General features: G+C 40.8%; 1 protein-coding gene across 8 annotated transcripts in view; it reads right to left on the reverse strand.

Moving 5' to 3' along the window:
• foxp1b (forkhead box P1b) overlaps nucleotides 1-21,780 on the reverse strand; it is a 150,481-nt gene extending 128,701 nt beyond the window's left edge. For 4 of the 8 annotated variants that reach the window (XM_019267265.2, XM_019267269.2, XM_019267267.2 and 1 more), the window contains exons 1-2: nucleotides 20,645-21,780; nucleotides 2,655-2,748 (exon numbers count right to left, since the gene is read on the reverse strand). The gene's annotated coding sequence lies outside the window, so the exon portion shown is untranslated. The remainder of the gene's footprint in view (nucleotides 1-2,654; nucleotides 2,749-20,644) is intronic. The other 4 variants (XM_027279262.1, XM_010734950.3, XM_019267268.2 and 1 more) reach the window with 3 other exon arrangements.
• Between the last annotated feature and the right edge of the window lie 1,469 nt (nucleotides 21,781-23,249).

Here is a 23,249-nt window from a genome sequence, read left to right on the forward strand (position 1 = left end):
CAGTCAGATTAAAAGCACTCGGCAGCAGCATGTGAAAAATAAAACATTATCTTTGTTTTTGTTTTTTTAAATGAACTGGAACATGCATTCGCAATTTAATATTCACATTGAATCGTGTGTCCAGCGTTTGGGTCTGAGGACAAGTGTGAACTAAGACTGTGCCACTTAGACAGAGCCAGGCAGGGTGTGAACCACACAGGGAGGATTTAGCCAAACCTTGACCTGGATATCCTGCATCTCCGTCCACCCAGTGTGGACGAGGAACACAGATGCTCCTACCCCTGAGTTCAAGGGAAATGCTTGCATGGCGTAGCTCTGTCCTTCCCAAACCAGCTACACCAAGCACAATGGCAGCAGAGAGTTTTTCTTTATGTTTATGAGCTATCCTGATGGGCATACACATATCCATTAGATAGGAGTCAGCCTACAGAGGGGGTCTAGTATTAACCCAGAAGCAAGTGCCCCATCAGCAGAGAGGAGAAAGCTGCCTTTTATGGCAACAGCTCACAGACTCAAGCCATTGGCCACAAAGCCCACAAATGAGGCGTTAAGTGTAGTGGCAGGGCAGCGGAGAAAGAGGAGCAGAGAGATATGACCCTCTCCTCATCCATGCATGAATCTGCCCTCTGCCTCCTGTTTTTTTTTCTGACTTGCTCTCCACATCTCCCCCTTAAAATGATCAAAACATGTTTAACCAGCCAACAACAATCACCACAAAATAACGACTGTCACCTCCAGCAGAATTCATCAGAGATTATGTTGCAGGCCTGTAATGTGATTTTTATAACTGAATATTAATTCTTATACAATATTTAGAGAGATTCTATAATGGATGTTTTCTGTAATTAATTGCCAGATAGAGGCAGGGCCGGTGCAGCACAGTTTAAAAACACAACCTGACATGGAGATTGGGAAAGAGAGTGCGGCGAGGGGCCTGCTGGGAAGGTTTCATCATCGCGCCTGACCCCCCCTGCTGCTGGCAATGGCAGGAGATGGGGGGGGGGCAGGGAGGAGATAGACTCCTCTTCACAGTCAGAGATTTAATTGCACGCAGATTCCATTACCTCTGCACAAATGTCACATTCTCTTCTGATCAGGGGGCACGGCAGCCACTGGCAGCGTGGCTGGCGAGCAGCCAGACTATAGTGCAGAAAGTGTTCAGCCAATCAGGGATCCCAGGGCGGACAGAGGTGAGGAGAGGGACAGAACGACTACAGTACGCCAGAGATATTAAAAAACAAAGGAGAGTCACGAACACAAAGCTGCTGACGGTGCAACAATCAGGCAGAGGGTAATATGCTGTATGCCAACAGATGTCAAATGTTTAATTGATTTCAGGTGAGCAATTAGCTGCATTTATGACTATTATCGCTACACGACTGAAGTTGGCAAAGGTTGGCAAAAATAGGTGTACTAATTGTCATATTCATTTATTTACAAGACGATACAAATGATGAGCAGGCGGTTTAATGTGAAAATAACCCTCACTTGTCATATTGTATTAATAGTTTTAACCACTAAACCTCTTTGAAGAAGACCTCCAGGCATTCTGGACAATTAATCATGTTTATATCAAGATAGTATTTGGAATTTAAATTTAAGCTCTGGGTTAATGAAGATGCCACTAACTTTTATTTTTATTATGGATTTATCTGATAATTACTTTTACCAAGTTCCGAGAGCCCAGGGACATGTCTTCAAATGTCCTGTGTCCTGTGTGTTTGTGTCCAAACTCAAAGACTCTCACAGAAGACTAGGAAAATCAGCAAGAACTCTAAGACCTTTGAGTTGGTACCAGTCAATTTTTGCAAATTCTGTTAACATTATCTTTGTTTTTTTTTAAAGAAATGAGCTAAATGCTAAAGGGAAATAGCTGCAGATTATTGCTATATTATTCACAGTTACTGACATGGTAATCTTAAAATGGTCTAAGGATGTGAAACTTTTAGTCAGAAATCCAAGTTCAAAGCCAAAGTTGAAATTCTTTTCTGTTTGCTAAAAGTAAAACTGTAGCCAACATCACTTCTGTTTTTGTTTTATTTCCGATATTTGAAGACACTCTGTGAACAGAACCAACAGAGTGGTGACTATTCTCTAAATATACGAAGATCATATCAAGGTTTTAACCTTATTAATTGAATAGCTCTGAACCAGGACCTTCAGGATGAGGTGTTGTGAGGTAGCTCTGGTTGGCTCTGCTGACTTTAAACTGGGAAAGTGGCCATCCACAAGAGCAATCCCAGACCTTTTTAAAACGCTGGCAAAATCAGACACATGGGCAACAAATCAGAGGCGGCCTGGAACCAGTCTACACGAATAGAGGCCTGGAGAGTAATTTCTACAATATAATTGTAATATTGGTCAGTAAAAATGCAATTAGATATTTTCCCCCCAAAAAAACATTCAGCCTTATTCTGTACTATTCGTTTCATTTCACGTTTCGTTTTGCTCATTGGCTTAAAGTGCTTAACAATTAAACCGATGAAAAGCTCAGAATACATCTTTTGGGATCTACTTCAAGCTAATTATGGCCTGATAGAAACAAGCCTAATAGTCGTACCTAACTGTGTTTTGGAGTCACTTCACAGACAAACAGCACACACATTACTGTATGAAACAAGAGAAGGGCCGGTGGGAGGACTTAGGCCACATACCCTTATCACTGGTGCAGGACAGACTGGCACTCCATTCCTCCAATCAGAATTCGGCTCACAGTCTTGAGGGCAGGGCAGGGTTTCACAGAGGACACTGAGAGAGGGAGAGAGAGAGAGAGAGAGAGAGAGAGAGAGAGAGGAGGAAGGAAGGGGAAAGATACAACTATTACAAACAGGAAGTGAAAAGGTGGGGAAAGCCCCTACACTGGTCCATTGTGCCCACATGTACAGAAATGACATAAGGACAGGCAAAAGTAAAAGTGATTGTCAGCCACAAGTATTTGATATATTATGACACACCGATTCCTGTTGGCATCTCCTGGCCTACATGCATATCAAGTTATCTTTCATATCTGAACATGTAGATAAGACATTATGACATATGCGCCATGTAAAGTACTAGCATGTATCAAAGTTTCTGTGGTTCCGTTCTGACTTTAGAACGGTAAATATGTCACACAGTTGCCCTTTATTAACTTTAAACTTTGCACACGTTTGCGTTACCCACATCAAAAAACATGCTGCATTCATTTCATGTGTTCTCAGTCAGTGGTTAGAAAATGGACATGAGCATGATAAAATAAACAGCCAACCACACACTTTCCACTGACTACAGGATTTACAGGCTGTATATACACATATATATATATAGATATATATATAATATTTACAGGCTGTATATATATATATATATAATATAATATATATATATATTATATATATATATATATATATATATATATATATATATATATATACATGTCACAAAAATTCAATTACAAGGTACTATGAAAAGGTAATTTAAGCACGGAGTCTGATTGCTCTGGAGAATGCATTCACATTAATACAGTGACCCACAAACCCTGCAGTGATCTCCACCTCAGTAAAAAAAAAAAAAAAAAAACAGACAAATATTTGCGATATTACATGGTTTTTTACATAAATGATGCATGACTTGTACCTCCTACAAAAACATCTGAAACAAACTGAACATTTTGTTTATTCAAAAAGCCGGTGTTAAGCTCAAAAGCATTCATCTGGAGCCAGATAAACAAGTGGAAAGATGCTAATGACTTCCAGATACGCTTCAGATCATGCAAATGAGGCAGCAGAATGGATGGCTTCTGGTTTTGTCCCTGTCACAGGAGTCATGGCTGCATGTGTGGCTTGTTGGCCTGTGATATATGTGTGTACCACTTTGCTGTTTAATGTGGCTGTGTCTCCGGCAGCACAGTGAAGCAATTCGGCTCCCAGTTAATTGGCCTGTTCTATGAGAGAGCGTGTCAAAAACCAAATCTATAACTCTGTTTTCTGTGTGGAGCGGTGTAGCTCTCCAACCAGACACAACAAACCACAGCCCCGACGTCCCAGCTCCTCATAATTCACCAATGTGGAATTCAACTAACCCCATTAGTGCAGCCGTTGTTTCCACAGCCCGTCCACATTCCTGGGCCTGCCATCAGCCCCCAGATAAGACCCCTCTGATTACTCGGTTGCATCTCTGTCATTACTCCCAAAAATATGTTGATCCTAACAGACAGCTCAAAACCCCCCCTTTAAGGATTTATGGCTGCACTATTGTATCTTCATGCCACTCAAAAGGAGGACTGGCTTCTAAAAGTCCCCTCCTCACTTTCAGATCGACAACAGGGGTGCCCTCAGCGGCTTGAGCCCATTGCCATGCAGCTTACTCAAATGTTCTTGATGAGAAGATTAAAAAAAAAGATAGGATTTATGTGCTGTCTCATAAAAACAATGTTAAAATAGCACAGGAGGGCATAGAATTAAGAAGTAGCTCAGACTTGAGTCTTGCAAATTAACGAGCACTGGATTTTAAAAAGCGGTTAGCTTTTATAGTGTAATCTGTCCATAAAAAAAAGACTAAACAAGCAAACACTTTGAGATAAACTGCACCCTAAGACGCTGACATAAAGTTAAACATCACCTCAAACTGTAAAGTGTTCTCACTTTGCGGCCTTTTGCATGCCAGCTGCTCAACACTCAACTCGCTGCCTCTCTGGAAACATGTGGTTGTAATCCCCCCTTTTCACTCAAATTACAAACTATGTCAGTTCCTGAAGAAACTCCACATCCAGCCACTTTGCAGCACGTGCGTTAATTGCCACTCATTTGGGAGTTTCCAGGCAAACTAGACGGGCATTTGAAGCTGTCCATCCTTGTTGAGGAATATGAGTAGGGTCAGAAATTAGCAGCCGTCAGGTGCCAAATGATGGTTTTCGCTATATAAATCACAAGGGGCCACCTGCTGCACGCTTGAAAACACAAATTTGCTGTGTACTGTCACTGACAAACAGATACTCCGGTGACTGTGAGACTTTGCCATATAAATCAGGCTGTTCTTATAAAAGAGTACACTTGATGATGAAAAGTTTTAATGAATGATTTTTATTTTAGCACCTAGCCCACCTTTGCTTGTCTCATTTTTTGAGACCTGATTGCATCCAGAAGCAAAAAGCATATGATCCTCTAAGACTTCACAATCTCCCATTCCAAAGTACTTCAATTTCTGCAGAACCTCCTTCTTAGCGTCTCATATACTATCACTTGATGTTGCCATGGGTGTTTCATAGGAAATAAGAGCCGAAGCCAAAATCAGGAAGAAACATCTACAGTGATGTAAGTGAGACATGCTCTGTCAGATTTTGACACTGGCTATAAGTTATCGTTACATTACCACTGTGAGACAGCTGGACTCACTATGTTATGAAATTACGTGAGAAAACATCTTACTAAACTTCAAGCAAGGCATTTGTGTCCGCGCGCAGAGGTTATAGACCGATCGACGTCCTATCACAAAACACTGGAGGTTCCAGCATGAGTTACAGGAATGTTCGGTTGCTGAAGTGGGTAGTACAGCTGCTGCTAGCATCAGTTGGAATACTGGAAAGTATTGAATTTTCGCTCTTCTCCTGACTGGTTTTGACTACATCATATGGTTCGTTGATCTAAGTGGTTTAAGTTGCCCGTGATAGATGGAGATACTTGTGTAACATACTCAAATACTCCAAAAAAAAGAAAATCTGAAAGTGAAAAAGGAGATAAGCAACACATTAACAAGAGGGGAGAGATTCGCAAAAGACTGCAGACCAGGCATCCATAAAGTGCAGAGCAGTGTAGTAACCTAACTGAGAACACCAGTGATCAGGTATTGCAGAGCACTGTGACTGCACTGGGGGACACTGGTGCTGATCGGATCAATGGCTTGACCCATTAAGTCACACCACTCCCAGTACCTCATCTAATAAGAGCTGGTCTTAGGTAACACCCATGGCTGACCCATGCTGCTGAGGACAATTACAAGAGAGTGGTCTTTCAGGGCCGACGCCCACTTGACCCGGTAGCGTAAAGACACTGACGAGATCCACATGATTTAAACTCCTCCCCAAGACGTGCTGACAAGGTTAGAGGGTCAACGCAGACATTAACAGGTCAGTGTGTGGCCCACTTGGGAACAATTACTCCCAGTCACAGCTAAGTGGACACTTGATTGAACACGACGGAGGCAGGACACACTTCCCACAGATAACAATCCCCAGAGCCATTTAGGATAAAAAGCCCTTGTGATACAGCCTTTATGGGCAAAATTCATCTTCCTTTTCCCTTTTAAAAGAATGTGAGAGTGTGATAGAGAGCCATTCTCTGGGAGAGATGAGTCTCTCAAAGCATTACCATTTTCTAGCAATACTAATAGCTGCTTATGACACAGAAACAATTACAAGGTGACTGGGAGAAAAGGCTAAACAATGGGACGAGCTGTTAAGATTTCATTTTTCATTCATGGAAAAAACAGAGACCTCACAAAAGAAATTGTTGTGTCTTGCAACAGACTTTGTCAGAACACTCATATTTTACAGCGAGGTTCAACAGAACAGCAGCAAAACCAATAGAAGTGAACACACCGACATAAATATAACACTCCTCGATAAATCTCTCATCTCTAATTAACTGTGTGGGTGCTGCACTTTTTTATGCTTTTCAACCTTTGACCTACTGACAGTTTGACCCCTCTTCCCACCACAATGACTAAAACTTTGCCTCGAACATCTGGCGTCTCATGTGCAGACGGCACCCTCCCCAATTTTGAGTTGTTTCATGCCACAACTCAACAACAAATAGTTTGTGTGTTTCATCATAACGATGAAGAGGAAGAGGAAAAACTAAACAGATGTTCGGGGGCTACTGCAGATAAAATAGCAAACTTAGCAATGTGCATCTCTGTGCAAAACGGTCACTCTCGTCCTACAGTCTCTTCGTACACAAATAGGGCTTATCGATTCGCCAACACATTTCCACCGGCATTTGCATAAGCTGTGTGTTGTTTGTGGTATTGTTTCTTTTTTTTCCAGGGGCTTTGTTTATTTATTTCTCTGGGTTAGAAAATCAGTTTCACATTGCCCCCCCCCCCCCCCCGATCTGTAGCGGTGGCTGGTGCTGCAGCTGTTGGTTGTTAGTGGCTGGAGATGACACAGTTCACCACTTCTCCAGGAGAGAGCCGGGCCCAGAGACCAGGACAGCTGCAGAGCAGGAGGAGGATTACAAAATCCACGGAGAGAAGACAGGAGGAGGGGGGAGAATTTGCCTTTTTTAAGAGAAAAAGGTAAAGAACTCACTTTGTTGACAGACTTATACGACTCTAGAGGAAGAAGCTCTTTTCTTAGGAATCAAGAAGGCCAACATTAGCAGAGAAAAAAAACAACTCCTGCAGAGAATCTCTCTCCCCCTATCTGTCTAACCCGCCCTCCTCATTAACGGGGCTCTTTTCCAATTTAGGACCCCTGAGCACCAACCTACCCAAAGAATTCAGCAAAGTGACACACAACATTAACCCATTTGCACATGCAGAGTGCAAACGCAACAGGCTCGCCGGCTGACCCATTGGTTATTGTGGCAGTCAGCTTTATTTCCCAGGACCGTTTTGTAACCAAGTGGGCATCATGTGAATACCATCTGGGTACCACTTATTTAAAGCTGGCAGAAGTCCCGTGGCAGCCAGCCTGGCAATGAGGAGAAGGGAATAAATTGCATCATTTACTTAACATGCATTTACCATTGTGCCCGTTAAAAGCCCATGACTAAATAATTTGTTTTTTTCGGGTGCCAGTTTCCGCCGTCAGCCAAATTGCGTTGTATGTGCAGCAAACAGAGCAACTGTCAAAGGGCTGATAAAGGAGATATCGAGATGTTAAGCACATGAAATCGCGTTTACCACCAAGTATATTAACAGCCCCGAATCCACTTACACCAAAGAAATCTCCCAGTGCGTTTTGCACTGCACAAAACCCATAAACAGACAATAAACACATTGTAATTATAATGCCAACTCTTTAATTACGTGTGTCATTTGGGGATGGTCGGGCTCACTAATTGTCAGAGTGATGTGAAAGGATTGGGGGGGGGCAAGAAGGAGATCGAGCCTCAGGCCCAATGAGAACCATATTCCCCACTCTCCAAGCGTGTTAGAAGGCAGAAAATTCAATTGGCATGGATCCAAAGAAGAACAGTCCAAACAGCCTTAATCAGCAGGGACAAACTCCATGCAAATCATTTACATTAGCACAAGTGGAGAGAAATATCTTACGTTTCACTTCCAGAACATGAAAGTGAGGAAAAGCTTTGCCTGCCGTAACCTTGTTGCCATATGTCTTCATATGTTTGGCTCAGTTGCCACTGACTAGATGTTATAGGCATAAAAGGAAGAAGGCACCTACAACTTTCAGTTAGCAGCAGGATAGACCCTCCTTTTACTTTCCATAGCAAAAACATGGATGACACACTTTAATCCTATTATGTTGCCAGTAAGCAGTAGACTTACAGCGACAAAATGTCTCAATGTTACTCGTCTACATAAATGTTTGACTCAACATCATGGTTCGGTATGTTCAGTGCACTGTTGACTCTCGTTAGATGTTTTTGTTCACATTTATAAGCAGCTAATCAACCAAGATATTTATGTTGCGTTACATTGTTTCATAAATGACCTTTGACTGAAGTAGTGAGAAAATCAGTTTCTCCACAAAATTGCTAAACACCTTTCTTCAGTGCTAGATATGAACTCATCAGAGCTCTAATTCAGCAGAATTGGTGAAGCAACATGGGAGTGGATGATATGAATATGTATGCATATGTAACTTTGGCTGTATATTTTGCAACACATTCAGTTGCTGTGGTGAAGTTGTTGAACTTTCTGGATGACGTTGTCCTGTTACTTTAACTGATGGCAAGCTCAGAACAGTGGTACAGGAAAAGGTGTGATGGTTGACAAATTTCAATATTACAGATTAAGAATTGTAATCTCTGATTGATGGGTTACACTGAAAGAGTGGCATGAAACTGTTTCTATGGGCGTATTAATACGATCTTCACTTTAACTCTGGGTCAACATTGGAATTAAATTTTTACAATTTGTAATTAGATACAACAAATCTTTCACTAGAGTATTCTTTTAAAAATGCAGTTTTTGTAGCAGTATCAGCCAACCCCACTGTTATTGAAGTATTAGTTGGCCATATTTTGATTGCAAATTCTATGCAAACATATGCATTTTTATATCTCCAGTTTGATCCAAGTAAACCACTTTTTGTTAAATTAAATAAAATAAGATTCTTATTTTAGTGAGGCCTAAGAAGACTCACATGAAGAAACAAGCCACACAATGTTTCATCTATTACCTTCAGCAATTCAGTTATTTTTGACATGAACAGGCCGCTGTCTGGCCACTTCCTATGCTCAACAGACATACTAAATGTGTTCATGGGTTTACTTGTGTGTTTCAGCAATGCAAAGCTATTGGGATAGGACAGTTCACAGTTGATCAACATCTCATGCACAATTCTCCGCTATATTTAAAGTGATCACCTCCACCCTGATGAACTTTATGACCTTTACGACAACACACGGAGCTGTAGCTACAAACAATATTGTCTGTTTAAGCAAGAACTTGTTTTTCCAAGTCTGGTCACATGATGTGAAATATCAGAGTCCAAACAAGAAGTGAGTGGCCTTGAATAACTCACTGCATTAGCATATACAGTTACAGCTGCGAATATGGTGGACAAAGATCATCGAGTGAATTATTGAAACTGCCGTGAGTACAGTGCACCCTGAAAACACTCTGTGAGATGACATCTCGGAGATGAATCATCAGCCGAGCACTGAGAAAAGTCAGTTAGGCCATGAGAAACTGTCTCCACCATTGTTTACATATTGACTGGCACTATGTGGTTGAGCCCTGATGAGAACAACACACACTCTTCAATGGTATGATCTCACTTGGTGGAAAAAGAGCTGTCACCGTGAATCTGGTAGGAGGGGTGTGGCATTGCAATCAATGAAGGTGGAGAGACTTAAACACAAAGAAAACAAATCTATTATTGGTCCCGCAGCATGAAATCATACATTAGCTAAGCTGGTCCTGAAACAGTCGAGGCTGCACCAGCTACTCTACAATTTACTGCTAAAATTGTTCTCACCTCTGCTTTTTCCATTCCTCTGTCTATGTGAGGTTCAACTGAACACTTCACTGTGGCCCGCAAGGTCTTTTACACAGGACCACTATTGATGAAAGAGATCAGAGTGACTGAGTGAAAGAGAAAGAGTGTATGAAGGATACAGAATTTTCATCTACTATCCATCTCATATTCTAATGTAGCTATTATGCTCTAAAAAGAGACCGCTCATCTATTCATTTTACAAGGGAATCTGCAAAAAAAATATGACACCGCAAGAGGGCTGTTCAGAGTGATTAAAATTCTTTGAATTAGCCCTTCAATCACTGCATACGATTGTGTATAAAGTACACAGAAATGCACTCAAAATCCTGGCCCAACTCCTTTCTGCAGCGCGATATGAAAAGATTGATTTGCTCATTTCTAACTGTGAGTTGTTTTCGGGCGTGAGGAATTGATTGGTCAACACATTAAAAGCTTGTACATCATGCACTCCATATACACAACATGAAAAGGCTTTTAGAAAAATATCCAATAACTCTGGACGGCCGGTTGCTTAAACCACAATATACTTGTGACAGTTTTCCAACAAAAGGCTGTAAACATGCTTAACAGTGGCGAGTTGTGAAGAAAAGTGTGGAACATGTGTGTGTGATGCAGGAGGCACTTTGTCAGTGTCAGTCTATTCCTCCTGGATTTCACAAACTCTGTGCTTGCAGCAGGAAAACACTGGAATAATGTCTGTCATTTGAAGACAACGTGATCATTCATGAATATGGGTTAGGGTTCGGTTTGTTTAGGGTTAGAATATTTTCCAATATTGCCAAGATTCTACAACATTTGACATTTGCTTAAGTTTTGAGTGCAGCTAACTGAACACTAAAATACACACTACACATAAATAAGAGAATAAATAGATCGTGAAACTAATTTGGGTTTCTTTCATAAACAAACTCCACGTCTGATGTGGTGTACGATACGCGCTTTCTACACATGTCTGACCAATACGTAAGCCACTGCTATCACTGGTTGATCTCTGGTGCGACAGGCCGTCGTCACAGAGACTCACATCTGCAACTGATGTTCTATTCACATCACATCAGAGAGTTTTTTCTCAGGCTTTTCACTATAGTACCTGGAACAAAATAAGTACAAATAAAGTTTCAGTTCCAGTTCAGTTTCTCTCTCTCGCTCACCCACTCATACACTCTTTGTCTTTTTTTGGACTAGTAAGGTAGACAAATGTGTTGCAAGCCACAGTAAACTAAAAATAAAAAAAATGAAAGAAAATTTCCACCCTGAATATAAAACTGTGTTCACTCATTCATAAGAAGGAGAGCACTGTCAGGGTGTTTGTAACGTTAAACTATGTACGTCTAAGTCAACTTTCTGCTGCCCTTTTGTCCTCGCCACCTCCAGCACTCATTTTGTTTTTGACAGATCACGTTTTACAGCATGAGCTGCATACCTGTTTTTCACGGCCTGCTGTTATGTCACCTGACTGCCAGCGTGCGTGCACTCTTACTGTCAAGAGGTAGAGCACATCGGTGTCGCTGGAAACAGGGGAGCGCTACCAGCACGAGGTTATTACACAGAATGCTGCTGAAGCGTCCCCTATAATCATTCCAAATGCATTTAAGACCAGTTGACAGCACAATTGTGATTTGATAAATCGTGCAGCGATTCATAACCATTCATTTCCTTTTATTGAAGTTTTGAGTAAGTGTGGGTTTTTTCCTTATATCGTATTCGGCTGAGTAAATTGCTCGTACTAATGTACTAGTGAGAGTGAGTCTTGTATTACACAGTGCAGAGAGAAATGTGTACGTATATGCCAGGTTAACAAAGTCATTTTTATTACTTTATTACTATTTTTATTTAACCATGTACAATGATACTGATTGTTGTTGTGCCATAACAATATGCAGTACTTGAGTATGTGAGAAGTCACAGCTGTATTTAGCTGGCTGTATCTGTAGCCAATGCAGCTGTTATCCGCCCCTGTATTCACTGGAACACTAAGTTTGCAGTAGCGGCACAGCTGGAGGATGTGTTTCCCACTCACAAACTTTGGGCCCAGAAATTTCCAAATTTCTGCTAACTTGCCGCTTGACGCGGCCGTGCTCGCTGCTGTTTGTTTCTATTGAGACCTTTGCAGGATCAGCGGCAGCCTCTGCGGCTGCTGCCTCCCATCTAAAAGGGACTTTACACACATCTGCAGCCTCAGCTACTCTGTGAAAGCCACAGATGTATCATACCTGACAAGGGTCTTTGTGCGGATCTTAACTTTTCACACACGATAAACAGGAGATTAAGTTTATATAAATCCAAATACTACTTTAAATTTTGAAGTTGCAGTTGTTTTCTAGGCGTTTTCTACCATGATTCAACTAGTGCGTGTCAGGAAGAATGTCAAGCGAGCCATGGGTGTGTTAAGCCAGTTGACTGATAAACAAAAATGTTTTGAAAACTGGGCTGGGACTTGAATTAGTTTTCCACTCGACTTTTTGACATTTAACTGAAATCTTAATATTGAAATTGTTTCTGGTAAAACCACATCTGAGGTTCATTCTTTTCCTCTGACAAAAAGACAAAGTTAGTCACAAAATGATGTCATAGACTGAGACTCTGCTGAAAGTAGCCCATCTTATCAGCTGGGAGATAATAATGCTCAAAAATTCTAAACTCTAATCATAGTTTGAGAGTTTTAGAGCCATTATTATGTCACAATGTTCAAAATCTCCCTTTGATTTTTAACTGGTGTCAAAGTGGAAATACACTTTCTCACTATCTTGTTATTGATATTTTATAGGGTTGTCAAGATTTTCACTACACGATTATTGTGTCCAAAAGAATTCACAATAACAATACGATAGTTCTATAAGTATTGTGATACAAGATATTACGATACTTAGAGAAATATCATGTAGCAGAAATTTGAAAAAAATACTTTTTAAATTAATTACAATTCTACTATATGTATGCATTTGTTAGATGCTGAATGCCGTCTATATTTAACCGTTTACATCTATTTATATTTCTTTATATTTTCATATTTATTGCTTGTTTTTTCACCGGAGATATGAGAGAATTGTAATTTCAATCCTCTGTATGTCCATCTACATATGGCAGTGTTGACAAATAAAACTAATGACTAATTACTTTCACGTTGATCTTCAACTTTTATTGTGCATTTTTTTGGCAAATGAATTACACTTTCCTATAACCCTGGCAACCAGCAATAATGTGTTATTAATCAGCGCCACCTTCTATGTTGGAGTGTGAACCACAGGACAGACAGAAACTCAAATGATTTAGGAGACACTGGATTATTCACACAATATCAATATTTAATTTTTAAGTATCACTTTTATCATCAATATTAGTATACCACAACACCACTAATCTGTTACTGTATTTGAAAGTATTCAGAATACCCTAAAGTTAAGTTAATAACAAGCACACAATTCTGTCAAGAAATCTTACTTAGTTGTTTAAAATTCATAAGTAAAATTAGAAGTATAATCATATGGAAAGACAGTGAATTATTAGCCCGTCCTAACAAAGTTAGAGATATCAACAAACCAAAGCTGAGTGCTTCTTTAATCACAAAAACAACAGTGACAAAGTGTTTATCTAGTCAGCACATGCAGCAAATGGTTAGCCACAGTATCTGCTCCAACACATAATTCCAGCCCAGCCTAATCTATTGACCGAAATGATAAACAAAACAAAAAAAAAAGAACTCCTGTGAAAATAACCTTCTCCAACTGAGTGGTTTGGGAATGGAGCCCCACCCTGTTTACAACACTGAGAACAAAAACAAACTCCCTCCAAGGAGCTCGGGCAAATGCAAGTCACACACTCCAACCAATAAAGGCAAACAACAACAATGTCTGAAGATCTACTGGGAGAGCGGGCTATCAAACAACAGCAGCCGGCACACAAACAAGGTGTGTGTGTGCGTGTCTGTATGTTCGAGGGAGCGAACTGAGTGAGAGAAAGAGTCTGCGAGAAGGAGAGAGAGAGAGAGAGAGAGAGAGAGAGAGAGAGAGAGAGAGAGAGAGAGAGAGAGAGAGAGAGAGAAAGCGAGAGTTAGTGTGAAAGTGGAATTGAGTAGCAAACAAAAGTCAAATACCACCCCCACCACCCCGCTCTCAGGTCAACTGAATCATCAGGAGTCAGGGAAGATACCGCCACCACCTTCCATGAATAGCTCACGAAAACCACATCAGTATGACTTCACCGTGGCAAAGCCAGTAGTTTGAGAACAGTCTCCCTCAATATCCAGGGGACTCTGAATGAAGAGGTAATGAATCTCAGTTAACAAGGCCATTATCAGTGAAGGAACTACATCATCAGGAGGGACTCCAAATCCACCAGGCCCTTACATCTACTGGCCTTTTATTGTTGCTATTAACCGCTCAGGTATACTGCTAACAATTGTGCCCGAAAAAAGATAAAAGTATCACGCTTGTGATCTCACGCTGTACATCATCACAGTAAACAATGAGACTATATAAAAAGGGACACAGGCCCAATTAGCCATCTCTGCTCTCAGGTATTTAAGCAGCCTGCGAGGATGATAATAGTAACCTGCATACTTTCATCTGTGCTCCTGGTTCATCACCTCTGCAGAAGGCAAGAGCACTCTGCACTGCATCTTGGGTAATTACTGCTTCCCAATTACCACCCAGCTGGTAAATATATATCAAATAAACAAGCAACAACCCGTCAATTAGAAGCACCCTTTCATAATGGGGGGGTTCACAATGATGTTTTATGCACAGGCGGAAGAAAGCAGAACCAAAACGGAGCGTTCCACTTCAAAAGTGAACTTGTACCAGTTAGCATGGGCACACCTGAATGTTAACAGTTTGTGAAATAATGAAACCGTGTGTGTTTTTCAGGCGACTAATACGCTAATTTAAAGACGGTTTTAATCGCCACGGTGGGCAAAACACACGACACGGGAACAGTGACGCTCCGTGAATAAAAGCCTCAAAAATGGAACGTGGCCTTTTCCTTTCACGGAACGAGCGAAGATGGACAGTAACATTGTTGAATTCAAAAGGCGAAAGAGAACAGCTGCACTAACAGTCTGTCAACAAAAATTTGCATTGCTGCTCTCTCCTCATCTCCATTGCTCTCTCCTGTCTCTCCTCAAGCCCACGGAGCTGCCGGCTTAGATCTGAGTACTCTGATGGCTTATCACATAGCGAGCAGCAGGCTAAGCCGGAGTGATGCGCCCAAAAGACATGATCAAAGCGCACCAACTTTTTCCACCAAGCAATGATGATGGAAGAGCAGGCCCTGCCATGTTATGTTTCTTATTAGGCTGGGACTGCCAACTGAAAACACAGCCAAGAAGTCAAGGATGAGGCCCTTAAAGATGTGCTCCTGCAACCTCGTCTTACATTACGCTGCCTACTGTTAACAGGGTTTAAGTAATAGTCTGTGACATTTCCACATTAGTAAATGTCAGTTTTGCTACTCTCGTTCTCACGTTGATGTGGCATAATAATGATTTAACCTATAGCCAGATTAGAGAAGCATTTATTTCATGCAGTTCTAAGCTGTGGGAAGGTCTTGTGATCTAGAAACTCTGGTGCAGGTGAAGTGAAGACATTTCCAGCAGCAGGAACGTTGCTTTGTTTAGCCTATAGTGGGGCATGAACCGCCACCACAGCTGCACAGAAAAGGAAGAATGCCACCACTAGAAACTCAAACTTTAGAAACAGACCAAGACAAAATAATCTCACCGCGCCGTTTGACTCAACACTGATTTCTGGCAAGGGCAGCACAAAAATATCAAACCATGCAACTTATTTAAAAATTAGTCTAGCCGTCACAAATGACTGTTTTATCTTCTTACACGATCAAGTCGCACACTACGTGATATTTCCCCATTTCAGGTAAATATCACGTCGCAGATCATTGAGGCCACCTTTTCAACATGCACATCCAACATATGAGCTCAGGGTATGTAATGTTTACGTCTCTAAATCAAAGTGAGAGATATTTTTTGGAGAGCGCAAACTTTTGGAATGCTTAAACTGAGAATTACAAAACAGCTACAGTAAGACAGCACATGAGCATGTCAGGTTATGTCAAAGGAATAACTAGAGCCTGACAGATATATGGGTCAGATAAACTGCATATATGTTACATATGTTATCTGATATGCACTGATACGAAAACTGTTTTTTTCCGATATATAATGCAGAACAAAAGAGCCTTGTGATAATATACTGTTGTCACTGCAAAGTTTATCCAGCAGACTAAACTGTGATTTACAATACTGCGCAGAGTGAGAGAGAAAAAGCAGCTCTCAGAAGTGGCTGACAATGTTAAATTATTTAGGAATATTTCACTTAAGTATTCTTTGATTAAGTGTGAGTTGATATTTGTTAAAGAACGCAAACTTCACAGTACCTTTGCACACTCATACCAGTGTAAAATCAGCGCACAGTCGACACAGAAAAAGATCTGTTTTCATTCCAGCTCAATAACGTATATAATGGCAGCCACATCCGTGATCAGCGGAGTCTTCTCTAAAACCAGTATTGGTATCGGCCTCAGAAATCCTGTATCAGTCACTTAGTAATAACTCAACCTTGTCTCTGTTAGCATTCATCAGCACATATCTGATCATTTCTGAATTCCTGAAAAAAGTCCACGTCGTGTGTCAGGCCATCGAAGCCGCATCATAAACATGCAGGCTGGACAGCTGATGGAAACAGGTGCAGAGGTTTCTCCTGGCAGCTGAGCACAGCTTGTAGCATATGGCTGAGCCCCTCATGTCTGGACCAAAATGTTTGCTGCTTTACCTGCAGCATTCCCAAAACAGACGAGCGCAGAGCTGTTAAAGAAACTCTGATTTTAAAACACGTATGATACTTGCATGCTAGAAGGGCTCTTGCATTCACTCAAAATGGCATCACGTGCTTAAAACAACAACCAGTATAATACATATGAGCACATAAAGATGACACAATTCATCTCATTAATTATCTGATTTATTTATAAGACATGTCTGAACATGAAAGAAGTAAACGTATACATCTCAAATAGTTTTATGCCACCTTCTATTATTACCTTAATAAAGATGTCAAATGCAAACCACCAGTGCCAACTCCATTTCATCTCTCTCTCCTCTTTGTTCCATCTTTATCTTGTTTGAGAAGAGGCCATCAGCAGCACGCTCTGTCAAATCAGCTGTTTCCTGCAGCAGTGTGCTCGAGTGCCAGATGAGCATTTACAAAAAACACATTTTACTTTTGGATTCAAATCCAAGGCGAAATATGTCAGTGTAACTACTAAATACTAAAGTAATTATTAAAAGCCACCATGCATGCAAAGGGACTGAGCAAAATATTGTTTACTTGCACCGGTATAGCTTTTTAATCCAGCAGAGGCAGTGCAGCCCATCAAGTCTAATCCAAACGTAACCACTTGTACAACATGCAGATTATTTACTAAAAAATAACAACACTAATTTTACTAATTTAAAGCCACAAACCAACAACTTATTTCATACACCAACTTGACAGATATAAAATAGACAGGAAATTTTTCCACAGTGGACAATCTGCATCCCAGTGTTGTAGTGAATTCCTGACACAAGACACCAGTCGCAAATTCATTCTGTAACGCAACTTAATTGATTGTAGTCACATGCTCTCTTCTCCATCCATGCAGATTTTCTTTGTCAGCATCCCTCCTTTTATTACGGACAGATGACAGTAGAAGACAATAATTAATGGCCGCATAAGTTAATGGCCGTCCTGAGCATTTTTTGTAGTCTCCATAGAGACGGAGGAGCTGCGCAGAGCACACCTGAAGCTGTCCACCCTATGACCAATCGCCTTCCCTGGCATGGAGAAGCGTCTGCCTGGGCACGCCACAGGGGCCGGGACACACTAACCTTTACCCTGGAAATATTGTTCTGCTTTCCTTTGTTATCACTTCCATTCATGTAATACAGCACTAATGAGTGTGCCGTACTCGCATTCATATTGCCAGTACTCTTCCCCCCCTTTGTGCTGTGTGAATCAAACATGCAAAAATTACATGACAAATTCATTTACTAGAAAATTCCCTTTATTCATCTGTCACTTGTCTCGCTTTGTGCAAAAAAAAAGGTTTCAAGCAACTGGTTTGAGGGCGTTGTGTATCTGAAATCAAATGAAGGGTGAAGCCGGCAAATCTGAAAAAAACAAAAAAAAACAAAAAAACAACAATACAACAAAATGCAGAACCTTATTCCCACACTGGGCCAAAAATAACTATCCTTATCATTCAGCTGCAAGCGAGGGTGCACAGTCAGTTTACAGCCCTCCGTACCCAGCACAGGGTATTTCAGTGTGTGTTCACAAATACTGAGCCGTCAGATGAAAGAGAGTGCCGCTCCACTCAGGGATGGGAGTCCCCACACTGAATGCATGAGTGACTGATTACTTTCTTACCAGTTGAACCTCGACTCTCTACAAAGAAGAGCCTTAGCCTCAGCCTGAAGAGGCCAAACTAGAAACAAGGGCTTTCCAAATAACACAAAATCACAGAGTGGTGCGTTAAAGGATCTTGCGTCATTACAATGCGTTCGGCCGCTCTTCCTCAAATTTCAAGCGGGGCAGGCCTGGAAAAGTTGCAAAGAAAGTTCACCCTGTGTTTTAAAACCTGGGTCAGCATTTGCGAAGGTCCATTTCTGCATAAGTGAGCACACAAACCCCAGTGCCTGTTCAAATAGTCTGCAGCCCTCTCTCAGGCAGCTCATGACAACAGCCCAGCAGCAGCACTGTTTGATCTCCAATGTTTTCCTTAATCTGGGTTGTCAAGGTTCGCTTGTTGGAGGCTGTTTACTTTACTTCTCCTACAAAAAAAAGTGTTTTTTTTCCCCTCAGACAATGACTAATCCAAAGACCAAGAAGGAGGGAGCACTGCCAGCAATAGTTGTTAAAGCTGCAGTTTCCCTTTTGTAAATTTTCAGATGGTTTTAGTCCTGCTGTTGCCAGCCGCAGACTTACTGTAGAAAATATTAGGGTAATATTTCATACTCATATGTATGCAGTTCACTCTCACAGACTTATATAATCTCTATCTGTTTATATGAAATTGTTTTTTGGGGGGTGAAAATACAATTCTGTCTGATTTTACAAATGCCTAATTAATGCACATTTGTTTAGAATATGCACACATATTTTCAAAAGTTGCATATACATATCATACATCAATACACCTGTTGTAAAAAGTGAATTCAGACTAAAATAATACATCTAAAATATTTAACAAAGTTCACTGCATTGCTCTGAATCTATTTTTCACAAGTCCAAATAGTTTTGCTCAGTACATTCCTTTGGACAGTGTGTTAGAGTAACATAGTGTTAGTTTAGAAATCCATTCACTCCAGTCACACACCGTGGAAACTACAGGTAAATTTTATTCACTAATTTAGCTAAATATAAACACTTTTTTCACACGTGATAATAAAGTGATGTGCTACTTTAACGTATTTACAGTTGGGTAAATGTGCTGCTGTAACCCACAGCATATCTGACTCTGACTCTAACTTACAGACACAGCGTCAGAGACTTTTAATGTCCACGCGTGACTTCAAGTGGCCACGATTAAAAATGAATTCACTAAAAAGCACTTGCGTTAATTAAAAGTTGACCGAAACGAGGCGAATGTCCGCTTTAAATGCATTGTGTGGAGCCTTATCGCTGAGCAGACGAGCCACGCCAAAAAAAAAAAAGAAAAAAAAACAGCCTTCAATAACGCGAATGATGGACAGCCGAATAAAAAGCTGGCCTTCCTGTTTAGTTAAAGCTCTATTACGGCTCTAATAAGCGGAGTTTAAGGGCCGGTTGTAATGCCCGTGCTCCGGTCTTTCGGAGTTTGGAGGACAGCTAACACGTGGGGAAAAGCTCCTTCCCCTGGTCTCACTCCAAAGAAATCACGGCACTCAAACTTCTCTTTCTCCGTGTAAAGTTTAAAAAGAAAAAACTTCATGGCGCTATCTTTAACAGGTAGGACCGTAATTACGGTAGTGTTTACGGTTAACGCTAAAGCAGCACTTTATAACCGACTGACGTTATAAAGATGCATTTCCCCCCCGGGGTTTTGTGAGTAGCCTCAACTAAGTTAGAAACCCAACTTTCCAAAAAAAAAAAAAAAAAAAAAAAAAGTAGAGGATACAACAACTCGTAGCATAGTTACAAAATAAGACTCCCGTAACAGCGGCTCGTAACAGAGACGTTAAACAGCGCGAGCAGCCCGCCTTCGTGATAACAACACAGGTGTTTTGTTTGTTTGTTTATTTCGCTAATTGCGAGAATGCTAGAAAACAGCAGAAAACAAGCCCCGAAGACAAACTCGTGTGTGTGCTGTGTGTGTGTGTGTGTGTGCGTGTGTGTATTAGAGTGCAGCAGCAGCAGCAGCAGCGGCAGCAGCAACAGCAGCAGCAGGTATCTATTTACGATACAACAAAGCTAATGTTCACATCATGATAATAGTGAAACTTACCCGAATGGAAAAACGCTTTACAGCAGCTAAAACAGGCGCACGCGGAGGGGTACCGATTCAGACCAGTGTGAGATAACGAACACCCGTGCACGCGAGCTTGTGTACCGAGAAACGCATGCGACAACAAACCGTGTGTATACTACTCCGCCTCTGGTGGTCTAACTAACAAACTTAACTACAAGGAGAAAGAGATAATCTTACCGAGGGCGTCGAAAAAAAGGGGCAAAATGTGGAGAGTTTCACACTCGCTCGGGGTCGCTGTCTGCCTCGCGGGGGGAAAGGCGCGAGCTCCCTTTTTCTTAATGTTGTTATTAGGTTTTTTTTTTTTTTGAGAAGAAGGAGGAAAAAAAAAAAAAAAGGAAGAATCGCGGATTTGGATGTGTTGTTGTTTTGATGTTCCGTCCGTCCGTCCGTGACGTCATATCCACCTGCTTTTAACGTAAACAACGTTCATTGCATCGCGGATCCTTCACAGAAACATCACAGTCACAAGTACAATTCAGTAGCACTTAGTAGCACTTAGTAGGTCCTTTCTATGGGGAAATGTAATGATATGCATTAGTTTTAGCTGAAAGTATGACAGGGGAGAGGGGGCTGTCAGAAAAGCTAAAATGTCTGAGCTGACTAATTACAAGTGAGGCAGAATGAACTTATTATTTCAGAAAAATCTCCTTTTTTGGATCTGAGATTTATCATGACTGTTCCACAGCCTTTCACTAAAAAAAAAGAGAGAGAGAGAGAGAGAGAAAGAAAAAAATGAAATGCTTTGGCATAATCATCAAAGATGTTTTAATCTCAACTGTGAGGAGTTTTAACTATTAACAGGGGTGGTATTATGGTTTTTCAAAAATGACAGTGTGGATAACCGGAGTGCAGGCTCCTTCAGTTTGCTGTGGTTCTGACATTCTTCATAATATTTCAAGGGGGGAAGGGGGCTGCATCTACATTTAAAGTTATTAAAGAATCTCTGCTCCCTTTTTTGTGGTTTGAAAAAGTTTTCCCTCAACATCTCCGTCAGAAGAAGTGCAAAAAGAAAGAAAGAAAAAAGCATTATGACAGTAATTAAAATCTGTCACTTGCCCCCCTGAAGATGAGAATTATCACGGGCCAGTTCAACAGTCCAGTTAACACTCATTGTAAAGCAACATTAATTTAACCTCAAGAGAAAATATTTTAAGTCGTTTTTTTGTCCTTGATCAAGGTCTGAGAGGCACGGCTCATTTTGCTGTGAACGACATTACATTTATCATGGCTGCATCTGGGAGGAATGCTGCTGATGGACCCTGCGAGCAAAGTCTTTTTCTTAGTAGAGAGCGCCACCCTCTGACCATGCCCAGTAACAAGAAAAATGATTACTTTCAACAGAATAACCACTTCATCTGTAGTATGTACATTTATAAGGATTGTGCTCAATATTCTCAACCCTCTGTTGTGTCTTTGGACTATTTATTACCTATATTTCCTCTGTAATGTCATTAAACCTTCAGCGTATGTGCACTTTGCCTCAGTGACTGGCACCAAATCGCAATTACAGCAAAATGTTTGCATTACACACAGAGGTGAAAGGTCAGGCTCCAAATCTGCTTCTGAATGTGTGATTGATCACGTACACAGAAATATAATCAGGCACGTATTCATTTTCAGTGTCAACGCCACACCGACATAAGCTTAAGAAACTTCTTCATGCTTTTGTCTGTGTGTTAATTCATACTAACACACAGTTACACAAAATGAGGAAACAGGAAAGCACGTTACCTTCTACTTCCTGTTACCTACATACAGAGAAGAAAAACACAAACAAACAAAAAAGAAGAAAAAAAACACTGCCTAGCTTCAGTCCTTAAAAGCACCATAAACATTTCAGAGGGGTAGATTTAAACAATCATTTTGACATAGGAGAATTGTTAAAAACAGGACATTACTAGACCTGCTGTAACATGGCCTCAGGTCTCTAAATGCCTTTAAGCTTAAATTTGTATTATGTACACCATTTATCATAGTAATGTTCACATATTACTTATGCTATATGCAGAAAATAGTGATATAGCAATAAGTTGGCGAGCTATAAACAAGCCATATTCTCACTTTAAAGACGCAGTGTATATGTTGAAGGTACACAATCTGCAACCAGGATGTTGTCTTTAATGACCTCAGGTCCCACGAAACCACATATACACAAAGATGTTCTCTGAGTCATTTGGCTGGTTTAAATATATGAACGAGGGCATGCAACACACACACACACGCACACACACACACACATGGATACATGCAAAACAGAACTGAAAGAACTTCATAATTAAAATGTATGATAAAAAATCATGCAAACACAAAAGCAACAAAACATTCTTGACATGAAAGATTTGACCTTGACAACAATCTTATCTGGCTTTTGAATGTCTGTGATTGATTTGTATATCGAGCCAATCCGACACTCTTTGATAGGATTACTGCAGTTTCTTTTTTTTTAAGTTGTAAACATGATTGTCTGGTGTAATTAATGAGAACATATCCAATGTATGTACAGTGTTAGGAAGACACAATCTAACACACGATCTAAGCTTTCTAATTCTACAGAGGGTCTTGATCTGCATGTCAATACCGG

Source organism: Larimichthys crocea, chromosome I, assembly GCF_000972845.2.
Source record: "Larimichthys crocea isolate SSNF chromosome I, L_crocea_2.0, whole genome shotgun sequence".
NCBI lineage: Eukaryota > Metazoa > Chordata > Actinopteri > Sciaenidae > Larimichthys > Larimichthys crocea.